Source organism: Lissotriton helveticus, chromosome 3_1, assembly GCF_964261635.1.
Source record: "Lissotriton helveticus chromosome 3_1, aLisHel1.1, whole genome shotgun sequence".
Lineage (NCBI taxonomy): Eukaryota > Metazoa > Chordata > Amphibia > Caudata > Salamandridae > Lissotriton > Lissotriton helveticus.
Genome location: NC_136061.1, coordinates 730,501,247 through 730,516,480, shown reverse-complemented (window position 1 = coordinate 730,516,480; position 15,234 = coordinate 730,501,247). Strand labels below are relative to the sequence as shown.

General features: G+C 44.9%; 1 protein-coding gene across 8 annotated transcripts in view; it reads right to left on the bottom strand.

The window, feature by feature from the left end:
• PPFIBP2 (PPFIB scaffold protein 2) overlaps nt 1–15,234 on the bottom strand; it is a 1,415,596-nt gene that overhangs the window by 1,010,403 nt on the left and 389,959 nt on the right. The gene's annotated exons all lie outside the window — the stretch shown is intronic.

Below are 15,234 nucleotides of genomic sequence, written 5' to 3'. Positions count from 1 at the left end.
CTAAGAGACTGATTCAGAAATGCTGGTTTGTAAAGCATTGTCTAACAGGAAAAGAAAATAATATTTCACAATACTAGAGGAAAAGCAAAGACATCTCAAGGTGAACAATGAATTCAATATTTTCAATCTTTATAAATGGCATTGTTTAATTTTTGGTACAAAAATATGATGAGCGTGCACAGCCTGTGTATCCGTTACAGAAATCAAATTATCCTCCTCTTGCTTCGTGCCCATCCCAGTGCATTACGGGCACTCGGCCCTTCGTCAAGGGACAATTCCATGATACAAAACAAATAATGTACATTGAGGAAACCATCCTATTGTAAATTTTTCGCTGTAGAAACACCTCATAGTGCTATCTTGTGGTGCCCGGTAATGATATGCATGTGTGTAGCGTGGCCACGCTACACAGGCGCATGTCATTACCTGACGAAGGGCCGAGTGCCCGAAATGCATTGGGATGGGCACAAAGCGAGAGGAGAATAATTACGATTTATAACAGTTTGCTTGGATTTATTGCCATTAATGGAATCTAAAGATCATATAATTTTGGAGAATCTCATTAAATATTCAACCATATACTTTGGATGATTCTTCTTTTTGAATGAATAACAGTGAAATACCTTCTGCAGGGTCCAGATCGTGCCTAGGTGACGAACCCTATTCAGGGTGCGCTACTTCATAGTTTATTTTTTCACATTTTAAGCAGGAGTGAGTATAGCAGCTATGTTTTTCCATTTGGGTGTTCAGGCTCTGCCCTTCCCGAATTTGTATCCCTAAAGCTAACATTTCCAATCGCAGTCATGTCATGGTTTTTTCTCATGAATTGTTCAGGTGTGGCCTCCCCCTCATCCTTGGAAGTGGTTAGGAAGGAATGCACTTTAAAGCAGTCCCAACGCATGTGCTTCTCTAAGGCACTAACACAGTGGCAGCATGAGATAGAACTTACCTTTGAAAAGCACATGCTACTAAGTAAGCAGAGCTGGGGGGGGGGGGTGCTTCAGTGCCGCCACACTGATATATTGCAGTCCTTGGCCATTTCTATGCATAGCCCATCTGAGGCCTTGGTATCATGTCAATCTTCTCTGGCAGACCCCACATTTTCTCCGTTATCACATGCCTGAGTGATGTCACCGGGTGGCCTCGACCCTTAAGTTCGAGGCCTATCATGACTGTGAGACCCGTCTCTGTCAAGTCCTGAATCAATAACAGACACGGACTCGATGACTTCGATCAGGTGCTTTATTGGTTGCGACCTTTCCCGTCCTATCCCTACTCTATTCTGCCCCTTTCCTGTTTTTCGACTCCTCCTTATCCTGTCCCTCCCTCGTCTCCACCCCCACAACTACTAGAATGCTAGCTTGCATCATTACATCTCCCCCCTTCTTAAACAAATGTAAAGTCACTCATGCCGGCAACTGCTTGTTACCTCAATGACGATATTAAAGTATTTACAATTCTTCAATCAACCGCATAGGTCTGCGAATAGTTCGTTGTGGTCTCAGTTGCACTTCTGAGTTCTCATTTTCAGACTAAACGTGTGTCTCGGGCCTTGGCAAAAAATTGCTAGGTACAGTACTCTCACTAGTCAGGATTCTTGGCAAGTTGGTAAGGGCATCCTTGACTCCCGAAGAGCACTTTTCAAAATGTGATACATTTCTTGTGATCCTCTTATCTTCAGACTCCGCAGTGATCATAGTTCCCTTTTGCTGGGTGACTAATAAGGGCTCTCTTCGTTAGCGACTGTCCGTTTTCCTGTGTTGTTTTTGCTTGACCAGCACCAAGTCTCCCTCATGAATGGACGGGGTTTTGGCTCTCCTCTGGGCATCCGCATATGATTTCATTTTTTCTTTGTTCTTTCGATTAGTGACAGCAATGTCGTCATGTTCAAGTTCATGCATGTCAGACTGTAGAACATCATCCAGAGTAGGTATTGTGGTTCGTATTGATCGCCCCAGCATGAGAGTAGCTGGGCATTTGCCAGTGGTCGCATGGGGAGTTGTGCGGCAAGGCCGCAATACTTCATTTAGGGCAACTTGCGGATCTTTCTTGTCAAGTGCTGCTTGTTGGAGTGTCTTTTTCAGAGTGGCCATAAACCGTTCGACCATTCCATTGGCCTGCGGCCACAGAGGGGTAATCTTGCGATGCTTGAAGTTAAGGTGTTTGGCAAAGTCCCCACACTCTTGACCGTTGAATGGTGGTCCATTGTCTGTTTTGATTGTTTTTGGTATGCCCCACGCAGCAAAGACTTCATCAAGGACCGCGATGGTAATAGTAGCTTTTGTGGACGAAACAAACTGGGCGATGGGAAATCTTGAGTATTCATCCATGACTACTAAAATGTATTTCCCCGATTGAAGAGGACCAAAGAAATCCAAGGCAACATCTTGCCAGACGCCATTGGGTAGTGTGGACATTTGAAGAGGAGCAGGAGGTTCTCCCTGGCTCACCAGTTGACACTGAGGGCAGTCTTTTAGAGTCAGCTCCACCATCTGATCCAGTTGCGGAAACCACACTCTCTCTCCGAGTGCTCTTTTGGTCGCCACTACTCCTCGGTGTCCTTCATGGGCCGGATTGATCACACCTTGGCGAAGTTGCATGGGGATGACTATTCTTTGATCTCGGAGCACAAGTCCATCCTCCGTGACAGATAGTTCATCTCTAAGATGTTTGAACGCACTCAGTTCTTGTTTTTCACCCGGATCTCTAGTTTCCTCTTCGTCCGAATGCCGCCAGGTGTTTGTTCGGAGCCGATGTTTCACTTGTTGCAGAACAGCGTCTTGAGAGGTGGCATCACGGATGGCTTCCAGCGGGACAGCAGGTGGCCTGGCCTGGTCAACCACGTAGTGGATATATTCTTCAGCCAAGGAGGGCCCTGATGTGCGTGTGACTTTAGGATGCCTCGACATGTAGTCGGCAGGATTGGCAGCTTTCCTGGGTTTGTGTATGATGGTGTATGTGTATTCCTGAAGACGGAGGCCCCACCTTTCTATCCTGGGAGGTATCTTGGCCCGTGGGTTGCCAAAGATGGTGACTAAGGCTTTGTGGTCCGTGACCAACGTGAAATGTTTGCCGTACACAAAGATGTGGAAATGTTCGCAGGCCCATACAACGGCCAGGCTCTCCTTCTCGGGCTGAGAGTAGGCCCTTTCCGTGTCGGTAAGACTCCTGCTGGCATATGCAACAATGTGTCACTGGTCAGTGTCATGATCGAACTGTGCTAGGATGGCTCCTAAGCCAACGGGGCTGGCATCAACTGTAATTTCTGTTTTCCTCTTGGGATTAAAGTATGCCAAGTTGTCTGCGGATTCAACTGCCTTTTTGATCTCCTGAAAAGCTTGCTCACATTGTGATGTCCATTTGAATGGCTGCCCTTGTTTGGTGAGATTGCGCAATGGATAGCTGATGGTGGCATAATCTCTTATGTACCGAGCACAATAGCTCGCCATTCCCAGAAACGATCTCACATCACCTACGTCCTGAGGGCTTTTCCTGTCATTCAAGGCTGCTACTTTTTCAGGATCTGGCTTCATCCCTGCTCCTGAGAATATATGCCCAAAGAATTTCAATGTAGATCTGTAAAATTCACATTTTTCCTTGTTCATCGTAAGGTTCGCATCTAAAAGAGCATGACAAACTATCTACTGCCGTGTCATGCTCCTGCACTGTTGCACCAGAAACTAAGATATTGTCACTGTCACTTGTTTAGGGCATGTGGGATGTGGTGGATTGTCCTTCTTATGATTTCTTGAAATATCTCCGCGGCAGAAGAGACTCCAAAGCTGAGCCGCTTATATCTGAAAAGTCCAAGATGAGTAGCAAACGTGGTGATGTACCGTGATTTTTCATGTAGCTCAAGTTGGTGAAATTCTTTATTAAGGTCCAACTTAGAGAAGACTCGGGCTCCGTTGAGGGACGCAATCATATCACTCAGATGCGGCCCAGGATGTCGCTCTCGCTCAATGGCAGTGTTGGGTACCCTCATGTCAACGCAGAGGCGCACTTTATCTGGGGTACCCTTTTTTGGCACGATCACTACTGGTGAAACCCATGGAGTGGGTCCATCCGTTCTCTCGATGGTGTCAGCTTGTAGTAACTCTTGTAATTCATCTTCTACGGCCTTTTGGAGGTGAAATGGAACCCTTCTGTGATGCTGAGCTACGGTAGACACCTGCTCATTAATGTGTAAGCGCACTTGCCAGCGAGCCATCTTCCCGAGCACGGTGAACAGCTTGGGAAACTTGTGGATGATGTCAGGGTCATCACTTACACGATAGAGAATCTCTACCAGCTGGAGCCGTTCAGCTGTGGGGAGGCTGAGAAGACAGTCCGCTACTGGCCCTTCGATCACGTGTATATGAGCAGGTACTGGGTGATCCTTGCAAGTGAGAGTGGTTGCAAACTTTCCTAAACAGGGAAGTGGTTTTCTGGACATCCACGTGTACACCTTCACATGAGCTGGGCTTAGTGGAGGAGTTGGTTTCATTCTGCGGTATTCTGTCACTGGGATGTAATTTAGAGATGCGTCACTGTCGAGCACATATTTAGCCGCATGATCACCTACACGGATATCAAGTCGCGGGTACTTCTTAAGTTGATCCGGATCAGCCACCATGCAGATGTACTCATCACTATCCTGTGACGCGGGTGATGGTGACCTCAACTCTTGTGACGGCGACCATCACGACCAGTATGACTTGTGTGATGCCCCACTCGATTGTGAGGATCCTGTGGATCATCCACGTGATCTCGGACCATTTTGCGTGGTGGCGCGTGGCTGTTGGGCGAGAAGACCTACCACGGTCTTTCTGCTTGTCTTTTCGATATTCTCTGCAGACGTTTTCAAAATGATGGTCTCTCCCGCATTTCTGGCACTGTTGTCCCAGTGCGGGACAGGCATCAGTGTGAGGGAAATCATATATGTAGCATTTGAGCGGACGTTCCTGTCTCCTGTCCCTTTTGCTTGAGTCATGACGTCTGCGACCCATGTGTTGATGATGAGTTTTTGGTCTTCACGTTCTTTGTCTGTCACGAGAGTGCCTGCGGGTGGTGCGTGATTGGCTTGTTCACGCTTCTCCGCGCGTCCGGCCTCCATCTTTTTGGCATGTTCCTCCGCCTGGTCATGAACTCTCGTCATCTCCTCAATCTCGTCTAAGGTGTAGCTTTTCTTTAGAAGTCGTCGTCTTAGGGACTCCGATTGACAGCTCTCTATGATGCGTAACCTGAGAGCATCTTCAGTGGAGAATGTGTCAAATTCACAGTATCGGGCCAAATGTCGAAGCCGTGTGCTGAACGTGCTCATTGGCTCTTCTTTCTCCTGTGATGCTAGATTGAAAGTGTACCTTTCGTAGTCGACGTTCTTTTTGTGTAGAAACTTTCTATTCAGTGCATCACGCACTTTGGTATATGATCCGGCATCTTCAGTGGGCAGTTCCTTTATGAGTTGACTAACCTCCTTTCCCACGAGGTTGCGCAACGCGATTAGTCTCTGATCTTCTTCTGTCACCTGAGACCCTTGCATAAAATCTTCAAAGTCTTCAAGCCATTCTTGCCATCGGAGGCCCATTCCACCTCCAGCCACAAGTGCGAGCGGTTCAGGTGGGCGTAGGAAGGAGACGCCCATCATGCCTGGTCTGCTGGCACCACCTGGGGCTTGGGCTCTTCGGGAGGGTGAGCCTGACATTTTTGAGATATGTTCTATTACGTGTTTGTATTTTCACACAGTCACTTTTGTTGTTTGCGCAGGGAACTTTCACTGTGTGTGTTCACAGGTAGGAACGGGGTGCTTGTCGAATGCCTCTCCTCTTCCCTCTGTTATATTCCAGCCATTTCTGCACAGGTTTGTGGAGTTAAACAGCAGGTTTTTTTTTGCTTGTGTTGGCTCGTGCTTGTTGAGAAAAATCACTGCTGCCTTATTAAAAAATGGCCGCCGACTATCCCTGACAGGGGATAGGTAGAGGAGCCTGACTTCAAGATGGCCGCCGTCATCAAAATCTCGCTTCCCACGAGATTTGGCTTAGTTTCATACTCTCCGGGCCTCAGCATACATGATCAGGCACTCAGCGGGCAGGAGATCACCGCGATGGACTGGGCAGAGTTCAGAAGACCGGGGTGGCCTCCCGGCATCAGGCAGCAGACTCTGGGACAGAAGTAAAGTAAAGTCCACATTTGTAGTTCAAGTTCAAGTTCAGGCATTTATAAAGCGCACTACTCACCCAGAGGGTCTCAAGGCGCTAAAGCGCACAATCACCCGTAAGGGTCTCTAGGCACTGGGGGCCGTCGGGAAGATTAAGCGAGCTATTGCCCAGAGTCACATGGTGCTGGGCTAACCTGCCGCCGGAGCCGGGGATCGAACCGTGGTCCCCAGATTCCAGCGTCAGTCGCCCTGGCCGCGGCGCCACACCTCTAGCATCCTCTAGCAGAAGGTAAGACTGGGGTGGGCTCCCGCATCAGCAGCTACCGTGTGGGTAGCACACGTGGCTGGGGTGGACACCCAGCTTTCAGCGCACGTCCGCGCTTGCAACCACCGCTTTCAACGCACGTCCGCGCTTGTAACCACCACAGCGCACGTCCGCGCTGGCAACCACCACTCCCCACGACTTACGAGCCGGGGAGCTTGGGACAGGGTGATGCGGTATCGTCGGCGTAGATCCTGCCAAAATGAGCAACCGGATGGGCGCGCTCGTCGCGACGCCACACGCACATCGCTACGGGAACCAGGTTCGCTAGTCTCAGGGAGCAACGCGATTAGGTAGTGCGATGCATCCCACCCTCGTCGCCAGTTCTCAAGTCCTGAATCAATAACGGACACGGACTCGATGACTTCTATCAGGTGCTTTATTGGTTGCGACCTTTCCCGTCCTGTCCCTACTCTATTCTGCCCCTTTCCTGTTCCTTAACTCCTCCCTATCCTGGTCCTCCCTCGTCTCCACCCCCACAACTACTAGAATGCTAGCTTGCATCATTACATCCTCCCATAGCGAAGTTTACAGTTTTCATACTCAGATGCAGTGGCCCAGTACGAACATGAAATCATTCTAACAGCGAGGGATCTGGAGCTGTAAGCATCAGACTTTGCAGCAGAAATTCGTATTTGTTTTCACATTTTGTGTAGAAAATTGAAGATTGGTGTGGAGGCGTACTTAAAAAAATTTAATAATTTACATTCAGCCAATCCCAAGGCACTGCTAAATGCCACAACTGGATTTTCAATGGAAATGTCCGCTTTCTTCCCCATTTCTTTTAATTCAGGGGCATGCCACAGATGAATTTTGAAGGGAAGTAGGTGCATGCTTGTTCCATGCCGGAAAAGACAAATAGGAAAAGAGTAGACATTTCCACTATCAGTTAAAAAAAAAAAAAAAAAAAAAATCATAAACTTGCTTAGGTTTCATTTCTCGAAAAGGGCCAAGTTAAACATACAGCTGAAGATACAGATGTCATTCCCACTTCTCACTTTCCAGCCTATCTTCCTCTATGATTCCTACCCTGCCAAGTGGTGCCATCAAGTCCTGGACCCTTGAAAGTGGGCCCAAGATGCTCTGTCAGCCCATCTGTTGATCCAGCAGAACTGATGCATCTCCTCTACTGCACAGCGCAACCCTGAGCAGAACTGAAGTATTGTCTCTGTTGCATTGACTTTCCTGTCGCAAGAAGTTCACATCGCTCTCCCAGCCAGCAGACAGCACATCCCTGACACATTCCCTCACATTGCAATTCTCTCATCAACAGTAGACTCGATGACTGCTCTGCACCGCAAGCCCCACAGCTTCTTCAGAACTAGCCGCTGTGCAATGCATCCTTGATGCAGGACTTTGCATTGCGAGCGCCCTGTCAAATGCCTCCTCTACGACGACCCAGAACCTTGCATCATAGCCTTAGAACTACTCAAATCCGACAATGCGCGACCCATCTCCGAGCCGGACCTCGCATCAATTCTGTTGCACAAAGCACCCCCGACACGGGACTATGCAACTCTTCGCAACAAGGGTTTAAGTACCCTTGTTCAGCTGCCTAACTGGATCCCTGTAGCCAGTCCACGTTCCATTGTGGTTGGCCTGAACTTGTGACTTTATCCTGGTCTAGCGCTACCCGATATCCACAGTTGGCTCTTTGGTGCTATTTTCACTGAAATCTTTAAACTTGCATATCTCCGGTTCTACGGATTGGATTTATTGTTTTGGTCTGGATTTATTTATTAAAATGTACTCTTTTTCGAAATTGGTGTTGGATTTTTCTTGTGTTATGCTTTCACTTTATTACTGTTTGAAGTGCTGGATAAATAATATACAGATTGCCTCCAAGTTATGCCCGACTGAAGGGTTTCACCCCTCCTCAACCAGCAACCCAATTTCTTATAAAACCCAGTAGAAAAAACAGAAGTTCATGAAAGTAAATACTTCATTTGTTTTCACTTTTCGGGTTCTGTGGAGCAAATACAGTCGGAGTAAAAACAACTATTTTCTAACAAAAGTGCATCTTTTGATGTACATTTGTTGTGCTTCTAACAGTACAACAACAAAGAATGACCCATACTTAACTGTTGTTTTATCTGAGGCTACAATACAGTTGCACATTATGTATCAATCATTAATTTCACAAAGATGCGAACTTACTGTCCTGCCTTCAGCAAAAGCATAGTAAAATTAAAGCAGTAAGAAGTGGATTTGGCCTTTTGGCCAGAGTTACTGACTTTGGAACTGGGAAATTAAATTAGAGTCTGGTGTTAGTTCAATATCCTGTGATTCTAGGCAAATCACTTAATCTCCCCGTGTCTAAAATTGAATGTGCCCTTGTGTAAAGGAACTGGTGTTCATGTAAAGCACTCCAATTCCTTTGAGTCAATTTTGCACTACATAAAATAGAGTGGAGTAGTGTGGCATTGAGTTGAAAAGAGGAGAGTAGAGTGGAACAGAGAGTAGCAGCATAGAGGGGAGTGGTGTGGAGTAGAGTGGCATGTCATTGAGGGGAGTATAGTGGCCTAGAATGGAGTGTCGCAGAGTAGCATAGAGTGTCGTAGAGTGGTGTAGAGAGCCATACAGTGGAGAGGAGCAGACAGTCATAGAGTGGAGGGGCATAGAGTGTCAGAGTGGAGAGGCGTGGAGGGGCATTTAGTGGAGGGACCTTTAGTGTTGTTGAATGGAGTGGTGTAGAGTGTCAGAGTGGAGGAGTGTATATTGTCAGAGTGGAAGGGTGTAGAAAGGTGGGGCATAGAGTGGCGTGGAGGGGCATAGTGTTAAATTGCATAAAGTGGCGTAGAGTGTTGTACAGTGGTGTGGCGTAGAGTGTCGTAGAGTGGCATAGTGTGTTGTGGAGTGACAGAGTGGGCGGAGTGGCATTGGGTGTTATAAAGTGGAGTGTCATTGACTGGCATAGAGTGTTGTAGAGTGGAGTGGCATAGTGTGTTGTAGAGTGGAGTGGCATAGAGTGTTGTAGAGTGGAGCATCATAGAGTGGTATAGTGTTGCAGAGGGGTATGGTGTCAGAGTGGCATAGTGTTGTAGAGTGGCATAGTGTTGTAGAGTGGCATAGTGTTATCAAGTAGCACCGTGTTATCGGGTGGCATAGTGTTATCGAGTGGCATAGTGTTATCGAGTGGCACAGTGACAGAGTGGAGTGTTGTAGAGTAGCGTGTTATGGAGTGGAGTGCTGCAAAGTGTAAACATTTTGTAAAGTGGAGTGTTGTAGACTGGAGTGCCATAGAGTGTCACAGAGTGGAGTGTCAGAGTGGACTGATGTAGAGTAGGATGATGTAGAGTAGGATGAAGTAGGGTAGGATGGAGTAGAGTATTGTAAAATGAAGTGGCATAGTGTGAAGTGGTACTCACTTTGCAGCATTCCAATGATCCTGCGCCCAATAAATCATCATTTATTTTATTTTCTCATTTCTAGTCTATTACTTTGAATATTTATATCTACAGTTCCTCGCTCTGTTAACCACAAAACAAACAGCGAATCAGCTTTAACCTTATTCTGCTCTAGACACGTACTATCTATCTGAGTCCAACATTTGCCCCAGATCTGTCCTGGGAATGTTGAGGGAAATCTCACCAAGTGTGACTGACAAAAACGTAATGTACCAGTATGAACATACAAATAACCCTGCCGTCGTTCTTTTTTGACCCTTCCAACTTCTAATTTGTCCAAACTAGAAGAGGTTTCCGATCAAACCTTTGTGTAACTTTCCATTGTTAGCAATTAATCGTAACAGTTTTTGAGATATAGACAATGAAAAACCAGTGTATGGGAAGTTTAAATTATATAGGACCACTCGTTTGATCCCACTATTTTTCTTCATATTCCTAGATTACATAAGCCTTTGGAAAAGGTTTGTATTTATTGAAATGTGCAGCAATCTTCATTGTTTGACTAAGCCAGAATAGTGTAGTTACCCAACTATATAACGTTATTAATTACCCATATGTGGTGTATTTCACCAGAAGGGTGAATTTATGGTAAAATAGGAGAACTCCAGTTAATAATTAATTTTAGGAATTGAAATATGTTTTTTTGCACAAGACACATCTGCTCATAACGTGTTATCAAATATGCTGGGTTAAAATAGATGTGCCTTTATTTCATACATGTGCATTTTACCAATGGCCCGCATGAAGTCACTCTTCTCAAAAGCTACAATGTATTTCACTCAATCTATCACACAATAACCGGGCTCAGAGTATTCCTAAACCTTGTAAATTTGAGAGACAACGTCGCAGACAAAGCAGGAATAAGTAAGGGTAATTAAAATAGGGGTACAATTTAGTCTGATGTTTTGCAATGTTAAATGGTATTTGAAATTTTTTGATTAATCAGATTCTCATTTCTACGAACAATAAGAACACCCACTGTGTCATCGCGGACAATGCTCCTACCCCCTTTGATCCATCATCACTTCTGACTGAATTCACTGCTCCCTAACCATGGACCCATCCTACCCCTATTGATAGGGCCACCAATTTTGCTAAATAAGAGTCACTCTATACCTTTAGAATCGCAACAAACTCTCAGTACACATTAGGCCCTCTCGGCACTCGTAGCATCTCAAGTTTCATTTCATTAGCACTTCCCAGATAGGCTTAATGGCACCCTCAAAGCATCCTATGAATTACTCCCTCTGTTGCCCCCTTACTCATTCAGCCTCCCACCCCAATCATAGATGAATGGAAAACATTTAGATAGTGCACACTATATTTATGTCTCATGGTAAGCCCCCATCCCTCCACTCTGATCCAACATTAGTGTTGATCCATGTAAATGAACACATTTCTGTACACCTTATATCTAAAAGACGTGTCTTAAACATCCTCAAAACTGAGTCCATCGCACAAAATTCATGGGTTTTCTGGCCTTGATCTAATCACCCAGATCCTATACCCAGCAACTTACACACCACCTCCAATCACTCAGACTTGTGACTATGTCAATCCTCACTCCTGGTTGTCAACTTTGCAACCACTGTGACCTCTAAGATCCTTGTGAGAAATGTCTGCCTTGCCACGATTTGTCCTCCCCCTTTCATACTCACCACCCATGCTCTCTGTGCCAGGATCTATCATGGCCTCCTCGGATGTCCCACTCCCTTGTGTAACATACATGCACCAATGACGTTGGCGCTATAAAATGTGTTAACGCGGAATGGAAGATGATGCTCAAACATGGACAAATGTAATGTACGCCCCTTCTAGCGCTCAATAAGAAATTAAGTAGAACATTTAGAAAAAGGTTAGTGGTTGTCAGTATCAGCCTTAAGTTATAGTCAACTGACCAGCATTACAGCCATTTGTAGCACTGCACAGATCACAGACCTATCTTCTAATGGTAATTCGAAAACCAGCAATATATTAGGGAACATTAAATAGTAAAGAGACAAAATTGTTTATTTTTCAAAGTCAAAAAGCAACAGATTTTACTGATACGGTTTCCTACTGAAAACAACTAAACAGTCTCAAAATGCTAAAGTACTAACATTCGACAGCATGGGGAACATTTGCATAATTACCTCTTACTAGTCATGTGAACTGTACTTGTGCTAAGGCTTTATATAGTCACTTCACATGATGGCAGCGCAATGAACTACCATTTTAGTGGCGCTAATTATACCCCCGCATTTAGCATGACAGAGGCAAGCTTTCTGGCAAAAACAATAGAGTACTGAATAAATCCCTTCTGTGAGAATACGGGCATGTGCTAGAATTGTATTACTTTTCTCAAAATATTTAAAAATGTTTCGTCTTCCAGTAAGATGATCCATGCATAATTTTTATGTTGGGTAAAGCTACAAAGTAGGTGCACTTCACTGAACACAAATGAAGTTCGCAATAACACTGGATTTTTGTTCAACTTTCAGCGCATCCACTGTAAAATTAAAATAACGCAAAACACCAATACCGTTCTCCCACACCTTTTGCGCATTCTAAAGCAACCAGACCTTTTGCTCACTTGGAAGAGGCCGTGCACATTTTTTATGTATTGTCTGTAAAACATTTAGATAGTGCACACTATATTTATGTCAATCAATTCACACATAATGCAACATATGCTCTATATATACGCATAATGAATTGCAAATGCAATTGTATCACCTGGAAACACGAGGTGGAGAACTTCAAATTATTGTCAAAACTATCTACTGGAAGGAAAAAAGAAAAAATAGATGGGTAGTGGTCCATATCCCCTCAAAAACGCAAATTTCTCAACTCAGATCAGAAGCACTGGGGCTGGCCGGGGGAAGGCACTAAAGACATTTCCTCACTGACTTTAGCACCCACTTACATCTCACCCGTGTCCTCTGCCACCCAACCTCCACCCTCAGCACACCATGGCCTTCTACACCCATTCCATATATCTGGGGGTCGGTCACACTCCCTAACTACCCTCAGAGAAATTGTTGCCTCATCAACATAATAAACAAATATATGGTTTCTTGCATTCCTTCTAGTCCACTGTGGGTAGAACTCTATTTTACTCCTAGAATATAAAATCAGTCCCTAGAATACTGGCACTCTTCCACATCACCCAGTCAGCATCCCCTACCGACGCCATGCCCTGAACCGGAGCACAGACAGCCAGCTCACTTGTGACAGTAGATCTGTGAGGCGCTCAGCCGGCTCTTCCCTGTCAGCGAGGGGGCTGCTGAGATGTCTGGCTGACTGAGGAGACTGTGGGTAGTAGACCAGTAGAACTACCCATGATTATCCTCCTTCCTCTGGACCCCCACAATCTGCTCCACTAACAGACTAGAAAAATGGTTGCATTCAAACCCTGAATATGGGGAAACTAGTCGCTTGAGCTGCCCAGTACTGCAAAACAACCAGAGAGGTGTGCACCTTTTTTTGCTCACATTTATATACAATCGTACTAGCTTAACATGTTAGCCTCCCTTACCTCAACGTTCACCTTCTTTGTTTCCCCTTCTCATTAATGTGAAGCGCTCCGATACCTGTCGGGGTCTTGTTCACGCTATACAAAACTTTGTTAAATTAAAAAAATAAAAATAGCGCATTGCTGTTCTTAAGGACTCCCAGATGACCAGTCATCTCCAAGTAAGAGGGACCCTTTTGGATTCCTCCCTTCAGGACAGACGACTCTGTTCCCTAAATATACTGCTGTTTAGCAATGCTAATTGAGTGTCTCAGCTAGTGAGAAATGAGAACTGGTCTGTAACCATACTACTCAGCTCCAATTAGTTCAGCGCAAATGATAAAAGTGTATGGGAAGTTTAAATTATATAGGACCACTCGTTTGATCCCACTATTTTTCTTCATATTCCTAGATTACATAAGCCTTTGGAAAAGGTTTGTATTTATTGAAATGTGCAGCAATCTTCATTGTTTGACTAAGCCAGAATAGTGTAGTTACCCAACTATATAACGTTATTAATTACCCATATGTGGTGTATTTCACCAGAAGGGTGAATTTATGGTAAAATAGGAGAATTCCAGTTAATAATTAATTTTAGGAATTGAAATATGTTTTTTTGCACAAGACACATCTGCTCATAACGTGTTATCAAATATGCTGGGTTAAAATAGATGTGCCTTTATTTCATACATGTGCATTTTACCAATGGCCCGCATGAAGTCACTCTTCTCAAAAGCTACAATGTATTTCACTCAATCTATCACACAATAACCGGGCTCAGAGTATTCCTAAACCTTGTAAATTTGAGAGACAACGTCGCAGACAAAGCAGGAATAAGTAAGGGTAATTAAAATAGGGGTACAATTTAGTCTGATGTTTTGCAATGTTAAATGGTATTTGAAATTTTTTGATTAATCAGATTCTCATTTCTACGAACAATAAGAACACCCACTGTGTCATCGCGGACAATGCTCCTACCCCCTTTGATCCATCATCACTTCTGACTGAATTCACTGCTCCCTAACCATGGACCCATCCTACCCCTATTGATAGGGCCACCAATTTTGCTAAATAAGAGTCACTCTATACCTTTAGAATCGCAACAAACTCTCAGTACACATTAGGCCCTCTCGGCACTCGTAGCATCTCAAGTTTCATTTCATTAGCACTTCCCAGATAGGCTTAATGGCACCCTCAAAGCATCCTATGAATTACTCCCTCTGTTGCCCCCTTACTCATTCAGCCTCCCACCCCAATCATAGATGAATGGAAAACATTTAGATAGTGCACACTATATTTATGTCTCATGGTAAGCCCCCATCCCTCCACTCTGATCCAACATTAGTGTTGATCCATGTAAATGAACACATTTCTGTACACCTTATATCTAAAAGACGTGTCTTAAACATCCTCAAAACTGAGTCCATCGCACAAAATTCATGGGTTTTCTGGCCTTGATCTAATCACCCAGATCCTATACCCAGCAACTTACACACCACCTCCAATCACTCAGACTTGTGACTATGTCAATCCTCACTCCTGGTTGTCAACTTTGCAACCACTGTGACCTCTAAGATCCTTGTGAGAAATGTCTGCCTTGCCACGATTTGTCCTCCCCCTTTCATACTCACCACCCATGCTCTCTGTGCCAGGATCTATCATGGCCTCCTCGGATGTCCCACTCCCTTGTGTAACATACATGCACCAATGACGTTGGCGCTATAAAATGTGTTAACGCGGAATGGAAGATGATGCTCAAACATGGACAAATGTAATGTACGCCCCTTCTAGCGCTCAATAAGAAATTAAGTAGAACATTTAGAAAAAGGTTAGTGGTTGTCAGTATCAGCCTTAAGTTATAGTCAACTGACCAGCA